The sequence below is a fragment of the Erythrolamprus reginae genome, chromosome 6 (genome assembly GCF_031021105.1).
Source record: "Erythrolamprus reginae isolate rEryReg1 chromosome 6, rEryReg1.hap1, whole genome shotgun sequence".
Taxonomy (NCBI): Eukaryota; Metazoa; Chordata; class Lepidosauria; order Squamata; family Dipsadidae; genus Erythrolamprus; species Erythrolamprus reginae.
The window spans coordinates 43,448,654-43,467,320 of record NC_091955.1 but is presented as its reverse complement, the minus strand read 5'-3'; positions in this window follow the sequence as shown (position 1 = coordinate 43,467,320).

Genomic DNA, 18,667 nt, shown 5'->3' with positions numbered 1-18,667 from the left:
TACCTCTACTTAAGAACGCCTCTACTTAAGAACTTTTCTAGATAAGAACCGGGTGTTCAAGATTTTTTGCTCTTCTTAAGAACCATTTTCTACTTAAGAACCCGAGCCCGGAAAAAACTACCAGGAAATTTGAGAGTGCCACAAAGACCTGGCCAGTTTCCTACCATTCCCCCTTTAATCCTGACCATCTCGGGCTTTTCTGGGCTGCCAGAGAAGCCTTTCGGTGCCCCCCCCCGTCAGCCTGGGTTTCTATCTCTGGCGCAGTGTATGGAAGGCAGCCTCGCTCCGGGTATATGGGAGGCATGTGTTTCTCCTCTTTTTTTAAGCTTTAAAGTTTTGGATTTTTTTTTTAATTCCCGTCACCACACCTTCTTCCTTGAGCAGTGACTGTGCTCTTCCTCTTCCTCCACCCACCCAAATTCCGGGCTTTTATTTCTTTCCTAATGGGTTTGCACTCATTATTTGCTTTTACATTGATTCCTATGGGAAAAATTGCTTCTACTTACAAACTTTTCTATTAAGAATCTGGTCATGGAACTAAATAAGTTCTTAAGTAGAGATACCACTGTACAGGCCTTGAGTTGCTCTCTTTAGTACCTTCTACTTTCAACCACATCTTTTGCATACTGATCAATTATTCAATACAGTGGTGCCTCTACTTATGAACTTAATAGAACATAGAAAAAGAAGTCTCTGGACTTCTAGTTTTGGCATCACTGACAGCTGGGCAGCCTTCGATCTCTACGGGTTGCTCCGGCTTTTTGTGCTTTTTTGGTGGCTTTTGGGCAATCACTGACCTGTAGAGACAGTGATCTTAGAGAGGAATCTCCAGCGCACCTGGGGGGGTCGGCGGACACCCCCCCGAACAGCGAGGATCTCCTCTTGCCGATGCATGAAAAAACTGATCGTTTGATCGGCCCAAAGACGTGATGCTCCAACTCCTCTGAGGAAGTTGCAGAGAATACGACAAGAAGGTTTTGGAAAGTGAGAACTTTGATCTACCTTAATCTAACGTCAACGATCAATGTTGCATAGTACTAGATGGCTTTAGAATGAAACCCCTGCTGTTTCTGTCATTTATTTGACTGATTGCCAGAATTAGAAGGTGGCGACTGTATTGTTTATGGCAACAAAAAAAAAGATTTGAATAGGTGATCGGAGTGGGACATAATATCTGGACATACTGAAAGGCAGCATCAAAGTCCCCCAAAATTGACAACAAAGATTGACTGAGTAAAACTTTTTTGGAAGCAGCAATGGGAGAAAATTTGTTGTTGGAAGTCGTGAGGGTGTGCGGAAGTGTTTGGAGAAGCAGATTGTGGGTGGAGTGAGTTGGCAACAAAACACGAAACCGGAGGACCGAAATATATATTTTTTTATTTTTTTATTTTTTTGTTTTTGCTCTCTCCTCTGCGTCTCTTTCCCCACGGACTTGTACTGATCCTTATTTACCCTGTGACAATATTCTACATTATCTCTAATTGATTAGACTGGTCTAACTAACTCTTTTGTATACTTGTAACCTAACAGAACCTCCGATTGATCCTGGTCTCTAAGCAGCATTGGACTACTTTATAAGCCGGAAATAGTGAACTTAACAAAAAAAAAAAAGCAGGGGAAATGTCAGTGAGTGGAAAAAAAGAAAGAAATAACTATACTAAATTTCCAGAAAATTCTGAGGACGTTTGGAGATTTCAGAAGAAGGAGATCGCAACCGGTACGATCTGGCGACAAAATACAGAGACAGAGGATCGAAACTACGCTGCTCTTGCTGGGGCTTTTTTCCTAGCTCTTTTTTCTTCCCTGGCACTTACAGTCCTTCTCCCTTTGCTACGCTGTGACGAAATCTACGCTACTTATGCTACTACGCTATTACTAAATGATTGGACATTTTTAACAAATCCCTCTAAACCTGTGGAATTAACCTAACCCTCAATTGAGACTGGATATTAAATACATTGTACATTGTATGATTATATTGATCTGAAATAGAAAGGAGAAGAAAAAATAAACTTTTGGGACCCCTTCCAGCCAGAAAAGACTAAACAAAAAGATCATCCACCAATCAACAGTAACCAAAAAATAAAAAATAAATTTTATCGCACTTTTTTACTTTTTCTCCCCTCCTTTTTTATTGATCAATTAATTAATTAACTATTACACTGATTGCTGATTCATGTTTGCATAAATATCTGATATAAAAGTTGAATTGATTTGAATTGAACTATTATGTTAGTTGGAACTAGATTTACACTTATTGTTTATATTTAATATATTTGCATTATATACTTAAGTACACCTATCCCTCTTTTCTCCCTTCCCTCATTAATGTTCAAATGTTTTTGTTTCTCTTTTCTTATATTTAAATGATTTAAATAATTGTTCATGTCAATTGCCTTTACTTTTTATATAATATTACCTCTTAAATTCAATTATTAAGATAAAGTATTTATCTTCAACTTATTTTTTCTACTTGTCTCTTCCATCTCCCTTAGAATTAATTGATTATCTTAACATTACTGATATTAATATTATTGACCATTCACTATAGTTATTTTGCCTTTCTTTAAATATAAATTTGAAAACCTTGCACTATTACTACTATTATATGTTAAGCTCTATCATTTACTACTTCTTACTTATTACCTGATTTCTTAATTATTAATTATATGAGTATACATATAGATATATTTGAAAATTGAGTTTTTAGTTTGATGAGTAACTGATTTAATTATCTTGACCTCTTGAAATATTGTTTCTCCATTTTTCTTATATTAAGTACATTAGAATATTAATGAACTGCTGATACTTTTTATTTAATAAGATCTTGACTTTACCTTTGATGCTACATTCATCATAGTTTGTAAATACTGGCTGCAATATCATCTTTACTTCCTTTGTAACATCTAAATATTTCCCTAACACTTCTATAGCACTATAGGAATTTCATCTTTACTCAAGAAACCTTTGTTTTACTCTACAATTTTGAATCTCCTTAACTCTTATTAATATCCTTATATTGGAACCTTTTTGGACCAAATCTAAAATGTCTTCCTCCAATATTAACACAATAACCAAGGCCTGGAGAAAGGCATCTGCTCAGCCTTCAACCCCAACCACACAACGCAACTCTGACAACCCCCTGAATCCTCCTAACGAGAAAATCCCGGCAGACCAGACAACAAGCATGACCCTAGCCTCTTTGCAGGACATGATGGTTAAAATGCAAGAATCCAGTGACAGAAATTACGAGGCAATGACAGGTACCATGGGGATAATGAAAGAAGATATCAAGAAAATCGATGACCGTGTGGACCGCCTTGGCAAAAGAATGGAAATGGTCCATGGGATTCTTACACAAAATGAGCAAAAAATCCAAAAAATCGAAGCAAATGAAAGAATGGAATCGTGTCTCCAATATGCCAAATGTAGGATGGAATATATAAACAAAAATCTTGAGGAGGCGATAATTAATCTCAAATTGGAAAAATCAGCTTTCTACTTAAGATTCCAAAATGTGATCAAAACAAATGATGAAGATCTACCCCAAATCATGGCAGAGATCCTGGCGAATATCACAAATAAGACCACACAAGAAATAACACAACAGATAGATGAAATCTACAGGATCTCCAAACCATATGCTGGGAGAAATCGACTTCCTAGAGAAGTTCATATCCGGTTCTTGAGATGTACTGTTAGAGATGAAATATACAACTTATCCAAAGAAAATTCTGTTTCCTACAAAGGGAGAGAAGTCGTAACACTTCGCCAAGTTCCACGACAGGTTAGGGAGAAAAAGAGGCCTTACCAGACATTGGCATCCAGACTTAACAAAAATAAAATACCTTTTAGGTGGTTAGTTCCAGAGATATGCTCATCTCTGTCAGCGATAAAAAACACAAGATTACCACTGTGGAAGAGGCAAAGGACTTTTATGAGCATGTAATCAAAATTGTGGAAGAACATTACCCTCCTGATCAGGACCCAAAGGATAAGACTAGTATCGACAAAATTAGCTCCGAAGATGCCTTATCAGACAAAGAAGCAAGAGACATACCCAGAAGACATGAATACGAAAGAGATGGCCCAACAACCAGAGCACAAACCAAAGTCAGGAAGGAGAAAAGATGAGATTCCAGAAACCCACTCATGACATAAAGAAACATCTTTATTTTCTGTAAATATCAACGGTCTAAATTCACCTACTAAGAGAAAGAAAATTTTCTACAAGCTATTAAAACAAAAAACTGATATAATTTGCCTCCAAGAAACCCACATCAAAATTTGAGATGCCGATGTATTATCTTGTCCCAGGCTTGGTGAAAACTTTCTATCCCTCGCAAATGTAAAGAAAAGTGGAATCGTTGTTTACGTTAATCCCAATCTCAACCCAAAATTAATTTACTCTGACAATAATGGTCAAATCTTAATAGTACAAATCTCTTTGGACTCAAAATATATATATATAATCACAATATATGCCCCATCAATACATCAATCCATTTTTTTCTCAAATCTTCACCAAAAAAATCACTGAATTAAACTTAGAAAATATAATAATAATTGGCAATTTCAATGCAATATCCAATTAAAAAATGGACTACAAAGGCTTTAAAAGTAAACCAAGAAAACAATTACTTTTTTTTCTGCTTCGCACAAATCATGGTCATGCATTGATATGGCATGGGCTATTCCTGACCTTATTAATGAAATATCTCAGATACTTCCGAACACTTGAGCAGATCATAATCCTATTACCTTGAAATGGAGAAACCCATCCAACTTCCATTGCCGAAGATGGTCCATGAACCAATCAGTTCTTAATGAAAAAGAATTCCAAAACTTACTTAGAAATGAAATACAGTCTTTTCTCCAAATTAACCATGACGGTATTACATCTACTCAAAATCTATGGGACACGATGAAAGTTTATACAAGAGGTATTTACATTGCATACACAGCTAAAAGGAAAAAACAGGCCCAATCTCAGTTGCATATATTAAATCTAAAGCTCAAAAAATTAGAAGAAACGTTACAATCTAATCCAAATAATTACAAAATTTTAGGTGAAATAAACTTGACTAAACATGAAATAAACTTAACAGCCCAAGACGAACTTTGTCGAAAAATAAGAATCTCTAAACAAAAACAATTTTAATCTGCTAACAAACCTGGAAGATGGCTATCTTTTCAACTTGCAAAACTTGCAAGACAAAAATATTGAAGCCCTATATGATGAATTGGGAATTCTAAAACCAAAGCACAATGACAAAAAACAAATAATTGAACTCTTCTTTTCAAATCTTTATAGAAACGAAGAAATAAATGACCACCTACTCTTAGAATTACTCCAAGATACAGATAATTAAAATAAACAAGGAGCAACAGGATCTTTGAAACAGGAAAATAACGCCATTAGAAATAGACAAAGCAATTACGAATCAAAAAAACAATAAAACACCAGGCCCGGATGGCATTCCTGCTTAATTTTACAAACAATTGTCAGAAATAGAGGAATTTGGTACTGTGGCTGGCTTAAATATAAACAAAAACAAAACTAAGACAATAAACCAAAATATGAAACATAATCAGATAAACAAACTTGAAGAATTATCTAAACTCAAATCTACAAAAAAAATTCAAATATTTAGGATCATGGATTACAGCAAATTGTATCACAATTAAAAAAGATAATTATGATAAACTTACTAATGATGTAGATAAAGACCTCAACAGATGGACAAAGCTTCCTCTCTCTCTAATGGGGAGAATTGCTATGATTAAATCAAACATACTTCCACGTTTTCTGTACTTATTTCAAACTGCTCCAGTAAAATTAAATAAATCTTTTTTTGATTGTCTTCACAAGAAATTCCGTAAATTTAATTGGGCCAAGAAAAAGGCGAGGATAAAAATTAAATGTCTTCATGATCATCGCACAAGAGGGGGATTTGGACTTCCAAATATGGAGTTATATTATAAAGCCTCAATTCTTAATTCAATTAGAGAATGGACAACACTCAAAAATAGAAAATTATTAGCATTAGAAGGCCATGACCTTTTGACAGAATGGCATGCCTTCTTAACAACAGACTCACATAAAATACCCTTATATTTTAAACAACATTATATCTGTAAAGCTTTCATTGATGTTTGGCAAAACATAAGGAAGAACTATTATTTATCCATCCCAAAATGGATATCTCCAATTGAAGTCGTTACCTATCCCAATGTCCTCCGTCTTAATAAGATAATAACTTATGAGCACTTACTAGGTAGTAACGATGATCTAATTTCTGAACAAAATCTCTTCGAAGCAGGGTTTAATTTTGACTGGTACCAATACATTCAAATTCAAACCACCTATAATAAACATAAAAACAAATTTGGATTCCAAAAAAACCAATACACTAGACAAGATCCTACTCGGTCCACACAAGAAAATAATATCTAATATATATAATAACCTATTGCAACAGGACACTATGGAAGAATCAGTTAAAACTTCAATGATTGCTTGGGGTCAAAATTTTGGATATACTATACACCTGAATGAATGGGAAAAAATTTGGACTATAAATTATAAATACACAATGGCCACCACTCAGAAAGAAAATCAATATAAAATGTTCTACAGATGATATTTGCCTACCCAAATATTTATTTATTTATTTATTTATTTATTGGATTTGTATGCCGCCCCTCTCCGTAGACTTCGGGCGGTTAACAACAATGATAAAAACAGCAGGTAACAATCCAATCCAATACTAAAATAACTAAAAAAAACCCTTATTATAAAAACCAAACATACATACAGACATACCATGCGTAAATTGTAAAGGCCTAGGGGGAAAGAATATCTCACTTCCCCCATGCCTGACGGCAGAGGTGGGTTTTAAGAAGTTTCCGAAAGGCGAGGAGGGTGGGGGCAATTCTAATCTCTGGGGGGAGTTGGTTTCAAAGGGCCGGGACCGCCACAGAGAAGGCTCTTTCCCCGGGTCCCGCCAAACAACATTGTTTAGTTGACGGGACCCAGAGAAGGCCCACTCTGTGGGACCTAACTGGTCGCTGGGATTCGTGCATCAGAAGGCGGTCCCTGAGATAATCTGGTCCGGTGCCATGAAGGGCTTTATAGGTCATAACCAAAGTGCTTGAAATGTAAAGAAAAAACTGGAACCTATTATCACGCCTGGCAGACATGTGAAATTGCTAAAGCCTATTGGCAAAAAATTAAAAAAATTATAGATCAAATTACTTCTTTAACTATCCCTCTAAAACCAGAACTATTCCTATTAGGAATATCCACACAAAATATTAACAAGGAAGACTATTATATCATGATTCACATTCTAACCGCTGCAAGAGTCTTGTATGTGCAGTATTGGAAACAAGAAAGAACACCTACGTTAAATCTTTTAACTAAAGTTATGAACTGTTGTGGTTAGCTCTGGCCCAGCTCCTGCCCCAAGGACTGTGGATGTGGGGGAGACATCCACATGCTGCAGGCCTGTTTTGCCCCCGGTGGAATCTGCTGATGAAGGCTCCTCTGACCAAGAAGACATGAGTGACAGGGAGGAGGAGAGTGGGGCAGACAGCTCAGAAGGAGATCAATTATCTAGCTCATCCTTGGATTCAGAACAAGAGTTAATGATACAGCCACGCATGCGGAGAGCGATGCATAGGCAACAACAACTGAGAGATTATTATCAAAGAAAATGAGGCCACCTGTGGTTGGGTGGGGCTGTGGTAATTAGTGAGGCTGCTATAAATAGCAGCCTGTGAGTTTGGCCATTGTGGAGGATTATCTGATCGTTTTGTTTCGTGACTGCTTTACTGACTTTGACTTTTTGTGTGCTGATTTTTCCCCGCTTTGAAACTAAACCAGAGCAAAGTGTGTTTCACTTTGTGAAAGAAGAAGGACTTTGAATTGCCTCACAGCTGCAAGCTAAGTATCACAGAACTGATAAGGGACTTGTACAAATTACCAGTTTGTTTGGAGAGGAGTGATCTTTGCTATACCAAAAGAGGGCTTAGTTTAAGTGAATTTTCATTATAAAGAACATTGCTTTGAACATGTGTGTGTCTGAAATTTGTACCTGTGAATTTTTGGGAGGAGTCTACCAGAGAGCCCGACAGAACATGAACTATGAAGAAATGTCCAAATTGACCATGGAATTACAAAATCGGGAAGATACGGATTTCTACCAAGCCTGGGAAAGAAAATATTTGCAAATTTTACAAAAGAAAGATAACCCAACAAATTAATTTTTTAATGAATGATAAAATTCAAACTATTACTTTATTTACCATAAATAACGTATATACCTTATATGCAGCATTGGAACACTATAATTACCTACTCCCAAACAAATCTAGTATATATCTTCAAAGTAACAACACGGAATTTAATACACCAACTACATTCTCTAATTTTATGTCATATTGAGCTGTATCATCAGCCAAATTGCTGGTTCCTCTCTATCTCTTTCCTATATTCCCTCCCTTTACTTTACCTCTCTTCAATACCTTTTCCTCTCTCCCTTGTTTTTGTTCTGCCAGGCTCTATGGTATGAGTGTCCCAAAAATTCAAGGGTACAAATTTCAGACACACACACACACACACACACTTGAAAGTTTAAAAACAATGTTCTTTATCATAAAAATTCAAAAGAAACAAAGCACCCTTTTTGTATTGCAAAGAGCACTCTTCCCAAAACAACCTGGTAGTCTGTACAATCCCCTTAATCAGTCCTTAAGTACTTAGCTAGCAGCTGTGAAGAAACGTCACAGCCCTCCTTCTTCCACAAAGTGAAACACACACACTTTGCTCTGCTTTGGTTTCAAAGTCGTGAAAAATCAACAAAGTCCGGAAACAGCAAGGCACAGTCCTGAAGAACAACGATCAGATAATCTTCCACAATGGCCCAAGCCAGCACGCTGCTATTTATATCAGCAGCTCTAATTACTGGAGCCCCACCCACATACAGGTGGCCTCTCTTATCTCTTGTAATATTTCCTCAATTGGTCTCTTCTATGCATAAGTCTGCGCCTGCATGGGTCTAACACTTCCTCATCCGAATCAACCGAAGATAATGGAGATTGGCTTCCTGGGCTGTGTGCCAAGCCCCCCTCTTCCAAGTCACCCCCACCTTCTTCTTCGTCCAAGGAAACTGCACTACCTGACTCTGTTGGCAATAAAACAGGCCTATGACATGTTGATGTTTCCCCTGCATCCACCTTCACATTCCTTGGGGCAGGAGCTGGGCCAGAGCCAACCACAACAGTTTTTCTCTTCCTTTCTCTCCTTTTCCTTATTTCTTTTCCTAATATTCTTTATATCTCTAATATTATGTGACATTTACGGTATACGCTTCAAATGTTTTGGATTTATAACTTGATTATTGTAGACTTATTTTATCTTACCTTTTCTATTTCTATTTCTGTAAAACTCAATAAAGATCAATTTATATATAAAAAAAGTTCTATGCCTTCACTATTATGAGTTGGCAACTATGTAAGTCTAAAAGGAATAAAATACTATCTCATGTTTTGTTCCTAAATGCAGCTGGCACAAAATAGATAGACTCAAAACATATTTCCCAGAAAAACTTTTCACACAATATTCCTTGAAATTATATGATAATTTGATTAAAGTATTATGTGAAATAGATTGCAAAGTGGGAGATGTGTTATTTAGAGAGAGGAATAAAACTGATATAAAACTAATTTTATTCTTATTCTTATTGATATCATATTAAAAACAAAGTTATCCCTCTTTCTAATAATTGACATTGGCAATGATTATAGTGGGAGACTATTGACATCAAAGCAATAATAAGCAGATACAGTAACTGGGTCTTCTCATACTACCAAGTGACATTGGTACTATCTATGGACAAGAGGCAGTTCCTCCCAGTTCCCAGTCCTTATAGAACTGGTAACAAACTGCTGTTGAACTTACAGAGCCAGTTCTGTCAGTGCCAGCCATCTTTTTTTTGGGGGGGGGATGTTTTTTGGGGGAGAAAAATTGGAATTTTTTGCTGATGTTTTTTTTTTTGCGCATGGGTTTCTGGCACTGTGCATGCACCGTCATCTTGGTTTTGGCTTTAAAAAATTTTTGGTGTATTTTTGGCATTACGCACACAGCCATGCAGCATATAATGTGCATGCAGCCCAGGAGGAAGCAAACCAGTGGTAAGGTAAGTTAGAACCCACCCCTGCCATAGATTATGTATTAAAAGATAGGAACAAACCAAGTGGTTTATACCATTGGAGCATTATTCCTTCCTGCTGAACCAAATCAATCCCTTAATTTACAAGGGAGCTGAGAATAATCAAGACGTGGAATGATAGCTGGAGTGCAAAAGAGAAAAATTCTCAAGACACATCAGATCAAGCAGGGATTAACTCCTGACTGAAGTCCTTCTCTATGATAATGAGAACAAGAAAGAAGGCTTTTTTGCCTTCCTATAGCCACACAATGCAGGCCAGCATGTTTCCTCTTTATGGTAATACATCTCAATCACCCAGATGTGATGAAAAGGGAGCAAGAGCAATTGGTGACTTATTTTGAGAAGCACACATAATTCTCTGCAGATAAAATAATCAAAACCACACTTCAATTGAAGCCCAGTGTTGGGATCTGTTTCTATGAAGGAAACTTCATAAACTGCTTATCCTCTTATTTGGGGGTATTTTTTTTAACAATATGTTGATCCAAGCAAGTTATGAACAGTTGGGGGAAAATTAGTCTGGTTTTTGACCACTTCTTTCGTAATGATTATCAGCTACTAACCTTATCATAATTAAGAGAATTGATAGGATTTCCTTGATTCCTATGAATGCCTAAAACAGTTAAAAAGCATTTAATGAAGCAATTCTCTGTTAGCTTGGGAATTCTGTACAATTCTAAACCAGACTTAAACATTACTTTTTTTAGAAGGATGTAGTAGACACCTCTAGCTAATATTGTCTGATCTATTACAAATAGATTTTCTGCTGTGATATGATGCTAACTTTAATTAACTACAACTCAGAATGGATGGGGCAGAATATGGTTCTGCTTGTTTTCCAGGTTATCCTATTTGTTTCAGTGCTTTCTATATCATGTGATGGGATTAGGTTTGATTTGAAGTGGTAGTTGGTTGTTGGACCATATCCAGAAACTGGTACTGGGGGACTCTGACACCAAGGTCTACAAGATTCCATCTCATCCCCCCATGTCATTCAATATCTACATAAATTATTCGGGATATCATGCAATATGAAATTCCACTTGCATGATGATTACTAACTAGTTCATCCAATGCCAAAGAAACTCTCAATATTCTAGCATCCTGTCACCCTGAAAAAGAGCCACCATTTGGCACTGTTCTTATATCATCAACTATCACTGGATTAAAACATGCCTGGTATGGCATTTGTACAATTATGACGAATAGCCAATCTCCATTCTTCCTGCGTTAGTCAAATAAGGTGTCAATATATGACAATGTCTCAATTACGTTTCTGTCTTGAATATTCCAGTATGATCTACATGGGTTATATTTGAAAAGTGTCTTGTGTAAAATGCACTAATTAGGCTACTGACCATTGCAAGTTTCTTTAAAGAATAACTTTTATTTTTTTTAGCCAATTCTGTATTACTTTTAAGAAGGTTGTACCTTCTTTAATATTTTAAAATAATAACATGGATTGCTTGAATACACAAATAAACAGAAAGAGGGAGGGAGAGAGGGCGAGAGGGTTACATAGACATGTCTATATAGTTTTCTAGAAGTGATTCAACATGGCCCATGCTTAATTTTAAAAATAATTGATGGAGATCTTCCAGAATTTTAAGTTAACAAACTATCAATTCCAGTACCCATTGAGGCATAATGCCCAATTCATAAAAGTTCTGAAAAGAAATTTGTCTTATGTTTAACTTCTTCTTTGAAACAAAGAGGGGGGGGGGGTTGTTCTCAAGACATTTTTAAATTTTGAGTTTTGTAAGTGAAATCTTAATTTTTTCCAGTTTTCTTGTTTTTTCAATATTGTTGCTTAAAATATCAAGCTCAGCTTTTGTTGCTGAATGAAGCTTAATTGCATATGTTGTTTTAATTATTGTGCTAGTCAAAATATGCCAGAGAAGGGAACTGGAGCTTGTGGAGAAATCAGATCAGCCTCCAGTTGCTTAGATTGGCTGATTGATGTATAGGTGATGCTAAATGCAAAGAATTCCCCACTCTCCTCCAAAAATGCCATCCTATGATAATCACTAATTTCTCTGTGCAGAAGAACATAAGAAGCATTTTTTACTTCTTTCTGCATAAAGAAAAGTCATGAATTAGGTAGACAGTAGTTCCTAAATAGTCTACTTGGAGCACTTTTGTCTAGCATTTTTGTACCTTCCAAGAGATTCCAGAGTATAAATCTGGAATCATTCATTTCAAAGCAAGTTCTCTTCATTATCTTTCTTCATTATGTTCAACAGTCAACTTTCTAGGCCCTGTTTGCAAAATATTATTATTGGCAGATTACTTTATTGTAGCTTCATTCTTGAGACTGATAAAGCAGCTTGTTTTGACCTTCATGTAGTGAACAAATCTCTGGGCTTTCTCAGCAGTTCATTTCTAGAATGAACCTGATGCTATGAAAATGATTCTTCCTTCTGATTCAGATGCACTTACAATATCTATAGTAAGAGATCTTTCAAGGATATATTTAATCCTATTTTTTTACACTAAGTAGTCTGAAGACATTTAAAACAGGACTTTGGTGTCTTATTAGGTCAGTTGTAATTAGGAGTCAATATAAAAAATAGATGATATGCATAATGCTTTTATGTGAGGGATATTCTTAAATGTTAGTGTATTTGAAAATGGGAGAAGGCTAATTATCTTAAAACATCTATATTAATTATTACAGTATTTTGTTTTTGAAATTAAATACTTTACTATAGAGAATAGGTACATTGTGACTTACAATCACAATGGAGCCTGCTCATCACAGTTGGCAGTTGAGATGGTTGTAAAACTTTAGGATCTTTTTTTTGCAGTACTGGTTAAGCAAGCCAATTATTCACTGTGGGTGTGATTTTGCTGAAAAATGAAAGCAAATACTGGTCATAAAACACGCTCAGTGACTGCAGGACACTGCAGATGGCCATAAATGTGGCCCAGTTGCCAAGTACACAACGTTCAATCACAGAACTTGGGGTGTGGTGGTGGGCAACCTTGGGAACTTCAAATTCAAGTAGTCCCCAGACTGTAGGTCTGTTGTAATTTTGAACTAATACTAAGTAACCAGTTGTAAGTCAAAATTACCTGCGATTTGATGTAGTGATTAAGTCATTAGGCTAGCAACCAGGAAACTGAATTATAGTTCTACTTCAGAAATAAAACCAGCTGAGACCTTGGGCCAGTCACTTTTCTTCAGTCGTAGAAAGGAGCCAACTGCAAACCATTTCTGAAAAAACAGTGGTACCTCTATTTACAAACTTAATTCGTTCCGTGACCAGGTTCTTAAGTAGAAACGTTTGTAAGAAGAAGCCATTTTCCCCATAGGAATCAATGTAAAAGCAAATAATGTGTGCGATTGAAGAAACCACAGGGAGGGTGGAGGCCCTGTTTCCTCCCTGGAGATTCCTAGAGAGGCCCCACAGAGTCTTCTCCCTGCCTTTTCTGGCCCTGTTTTCTCCCAGGAAATTTCTAGAGAGACCCCACAGAGACTTCTCCCTGCCTTTTCCAGTTACAGTTTTGGAGGCTCAGGTTTGTAAGTGGAAAATGGTTCTTGAGAAGAGGCAAAAAAATCTTGAACACCCAGTTCTTATCTAGAAAAGTTCGTAAGTAGAAACAAGTTTTCCAGGCAGTCTCCAAGAATTGAATAGGATTGAATGGGGAAAAGAACTATTTCTGTACAAACATATAAAGCAGCTTGCATACTCTAAAGAATTTATACCCCCCATATATTTTTTTAAAAACATTAGTCTGGTCATACAACATAGATAAAAGTCTTATGTATTTAGAGAATATGAAAATAAATGTTTCTATTATCTGTTATATCATATACAGTATTTTAATACAGTGATCCCCCGATTATCGCGAGGGTTCCGTTCCAAGACCCCTCGCGATAATCGATTTTTCGGGATGTAGTGGTGCGGAAGTAAAAACACCATCTGCGCATGCGCGCCCCTTTTTCCATGGCCGCACATGCGCAGATGGTGGAGTTTGCGTGTGGGCAGCGGGGAAGACCCAGGGAAGACCCAGGGAAGGTTCCTTCGGCTGCCCAACAGCTGATCTGCTCCGCAGCGCGGCAGCAGCGAGGAGCCGAAGATGGGGTTTCCCCGTTGCCCAGGCAACGGGGAAACCCCATCTTCGGCTCCTCGCTGCTGCCGCGCTGCGGAGCAGATCAGCTGTTGGGCGGCCGAAGGAACCTTCCCTGGGTCTTCCCGCCGCCCAGGCAAAGGGGAAACCCCAAGATCGCTTGCCCGTTCGCCCGCCCGCCCGGCTGCTCGCTTGCCGCTTGAGAGCAAGAGGGGAAGAGATAGAGAAAGAGAGAGAAGGAAAGAAAGAGATGAGAGAGGGAGGAAGAGAGTGTGAGAGAGGAAGAAGCAAGAGAGAGAAAGAGAGAAAGAAAGATGAGAAAGGAAGGGAGTGACGTCATCGGGTGAAAAAATCGTGATATAGCGTTTCGCAATGATCAAGATCGCGAAACTCGGGGGATCACTGTATGTGAATTCGATGCCATCCAGTCAATGTTGATTCTTAGATGCCAAATAACTCTTCTCTTGATGTTTTGTCCTCAGCGTGACAGACAGTCTAAAAATAAGGAGACCATGAGTTCTAGTGCTGCTTTACTATTAAAGCCAACTGAGTAACTTTGGACCACTTGTTCTTTCTCAGCCCAATTCATTTCATAGGGTTGTTTTAGAGAAAATAAGGGGAGAGGAGTATGTTGGATATGTTCACTCCCTTGAGGGTTTTTTTTGTCCTCTCCCCCTACCAGTGTTCCCCATAAGCTGCGTGTGTGCGTGCCCCCCAAAATACCCCCCGTGCACCCTTTTCCATGGGTGCATGCTCCCCATCCCCCTGCCAGCCCGTAGAAGGAAAGGGAGCCACGGCCGCCCCTGCCTCCCCACGGTGCCTCCAGCCCCCTCGCACCCCTGGCCTCTTGGCGCTGCCCCCCACCCGCCCGATCCGCCCCCTCTCCTCTGCCGCCTCCTGCCTTGGGGCGCGGCTTCTCCCGCAGCAGTGGCTGTGGCTTCTTCTCCTTCTCATCCGTGCTCCCAGCCAGAGGGCTAAGAGAGAGGGTTTTCTCCACACGCTTCAGGAATGCCTGCCCCGCCCCTCTCGCAGCCCCCCAGCTGGGAGCACTTTCGTCCCGGACTTTCAGCAAGGGGGCTGCAGTAGAGGCAGGGCAGGCGTTCCCCAAGCGCTCAGAGAAAGCGCTCTCGCAGCCCCCTCGCTGACAGAGAGAGAGAGAGGGAGAGAGAGAAAGTAAGTGAGAAAGAGAGAGAGAGAAAGGGGGGAGAGAGAGAGAGATAGCAAAAGAGAGAAGAGAAAGGAAGCAAGAAAGATAGAAAGAAAGAGTGAGAGAGAGAGAGAAAGCAATAGAGAGAGAGAAAGAAAAGAGAGAGAGAGAAAGAGAGAGAGAGAGAAAAAGCAAGAGGGGGAGAGAGATAGAAAGAGAGGGAGAGAGAAAGTGAGAAAAAGAGAGAGAGAGCAAGAGGGGGAGAGAGAAAGAGAGAGAAATGACTTGATTTAAAGCATATGGTAAAAAGCACCCAAATAATAACAGAGAAAAAAAACCCCAGCCGTTTGTGTGTGTGTGTGTGTGTGTGAACTCTTGAACCATTTCCAATAGCTCACCTGTTATTGGAAATGGTTCAAGAGTTCACACACACACACACACACACACACACAAGGGGGGAGGAGACAGGGATGGAAAAAGAGGAGAAGATAGTAATAATAGTAATAGATTTTGGTTTTGATTTATTATTAATTTCTTTTAATAAAAAAGAAGGGAATTTTTATTTATTCATTTATTTATCCATTTATTTATTTATTTATACTTCTATGCCACCCAGTCCCAAAGGGACTGCCACTCAGACACTATACTTTTCCGCCCACACAGAAAAAAAATTAGACGGAACATTGCCCCCTACTATTTAATATCTACATGAAACCGCTGGGTGAGATCATCCAAGGGCATGGGGTTAGGTATCATCAATATGCAGATGATTTCCAGTTTTACATCTCCACCCCCTGTCCAGTCAGTGAAGCAGTGGAAGTGATGTGCCGGTGCCTGGAGGCTGTTGGGGTTTGGATGGGTGTCAACAGACTCAAACTCAACCCTGATAAGACGGAGTGGCTGTGGGTTTTGCCTCCCAAGGACAATTCCATCTGTCCATCCATTACCCTGGGGGGGGGGAATCACTAACCCCCACAGAGAAGGTCCGCAACTTGGGCATCCTCCTCAATCCACAGCTCACATTAGAGAAACATCTCTCAGCTGTGGCGAGGGGGGCGTTTGCCCAGGTTCGCCTGGTGCACCGGTTGTGGCCCTATCTGGATCGGGAGTCACTGTTCGCAGTCACTCATGCCCTCATCACCTCGAGGCTCGACTACTGTAATGCTCTCTACATGAGGCTACCTTTGAAAAGTGTTCGGAAACTTCAGATTGTGCAGAATGCAGCTGCGAGAGCAATCATGGGCTTCCCTAAATATGCCCATGTCACACCAACACTCCGCAGTCTGCATTGGTTGCCGATCAGTTTCTGGTCACAATTCAAAGTGTTGGTTATGACCTATAAAGCCCTTCATGGCACTGGACCAGATTATCTCCGGGACCGCCTTCTGCCGCACGAATCCCAGCGACCATTTAGTTCCCACAGAGTGGGCCTTCTCCGAGTCCCGTCAACTAAACAATGTCGTTTGGCGGGACCCAGGGAAAGAGCCTTCTCTGTGGTGGCCCCGGCCCTCTGGAACCAACTCCCCCCAGAGATTAGAATTGCCCCCACCCTCCTTGCCTTTTGTAAGCTCCTTAAAACCCACCTTCTTTCCCCCTAGGCCTGTACAATTTATGCATGGTATGTTTGGTTTTATAATAAGGGTTTTTTAGTTGTTTTAGTATTGGATTGTTACATGCTGTTTTTATCACTGTTGTTAGCTGCCCCGAGTCCACGGAGAGGAGCGGTATACAAATCCAATAAAATAAATAATTTTTTTTTAAATGTGGCCCTTCAGATCTTCTAACAATATATCTATTGTAATTGATTCCATCCACCTTGCTGCTTTGACCCATATTTCTCTAATATTATGGGCTTCTCAATGGAGTCTTCAGTAATATGATAATTTGAGCCTGACCACTTATACCTCAAGTGAGAGCTCAGGATTTATTTGATTATTTGTTTGCTTGCTTGTTTGCTTGACTATTCCTAGTACAGTGATACCTTGTCTTACAAACTTAATTGATTCCAGGACAAGGTTCATAAGGTGAAAAGTTCATAAGATGAAACAATGTTTCCCATAGGACTTAATGGAAAAGCGATTAATGTGTGCAAGCCCAAAATTCACCCCTTTTGCCAGCTGAAGCGCCCACAGGAGAATCCCAGCATCGCAAAAACGCGGAAGTCTGGAGGTGGGGTTTCCCATGGAGGGGAGCCTCAGGGGAATCCCAGCAGTGCAAAAATGGGCGCTTTGCTGGCAACGGAAGGTCCAGAGGTGGGGTTTCCCAACAAGGGGAGCCTTTGCCTGGCAATGGAAGTCTGGAGGCGGGGCATCCCAGTGGCGGCAGGGGGTTTGTAATTATTTCGGAAGAAGAGGCAAAAAATTCTTAAACCCTGGGTTCATATCTCGTAAAGTTCGTATGACGAGGGGTTCGTACAACGAGGTATACACTGTATTTTCAAACATCTTCTCCAGGAACTAAATTGAAAACAGTCACTATGTTATCTTATTTATGTATTTATGTATTTATGTATTTATATATTTATGTATTTATGTATTTATGTATTTATGTATGTATGTATGTATGTATGTATGTATGTATGTATGTATGTATTTATTTATTTATTTATTTATTGGATTTGTATGCCGCCGCTCTCCGTAGACTCGGGGTGGCTAACAACAATGATAAAAACAGCATATAACAATCCAATCCAATACTAAAATAACTAAAAAAACCCTTATTATAAAAACCAAACATACATACAGACATACCATGCGTAAATCTTGCTTTTTGAAACTCTAATTTTTGCTTCTGTGGTGTTTCACAGGGGAAACTCTTACTCAATATGTTAAATTATTGTCATTGAGTTATTGTCATTTAGTGATATTTAATGCTGCTATTATGTTAATTATGACTATGCATTTTGGGTTTTTTTCTCTTTGGTATGAAAGTGGGCACCATTTGGTCAGAAGGAAATTTCTGAATATGAACAAAACTGGCCCTGAATCAGGAACTCACACCATAAATTGAGACCAGAATAGTATCATGTCATTTCAGGTCTGTACATTCAATTATCTTGATTTTAGCAGTGGAAAAAGACAGTACCACCCAGAGCATATTTAACTATTGTCAATAAGCAACAAAGTATTGCCATGAATTCCAAATTCCAGTCTAGAGTGCTTAGCTTAGAGTTTCAGTCTAGAATCAAGGTCTGCTCAAGGTTTCAGGAGAA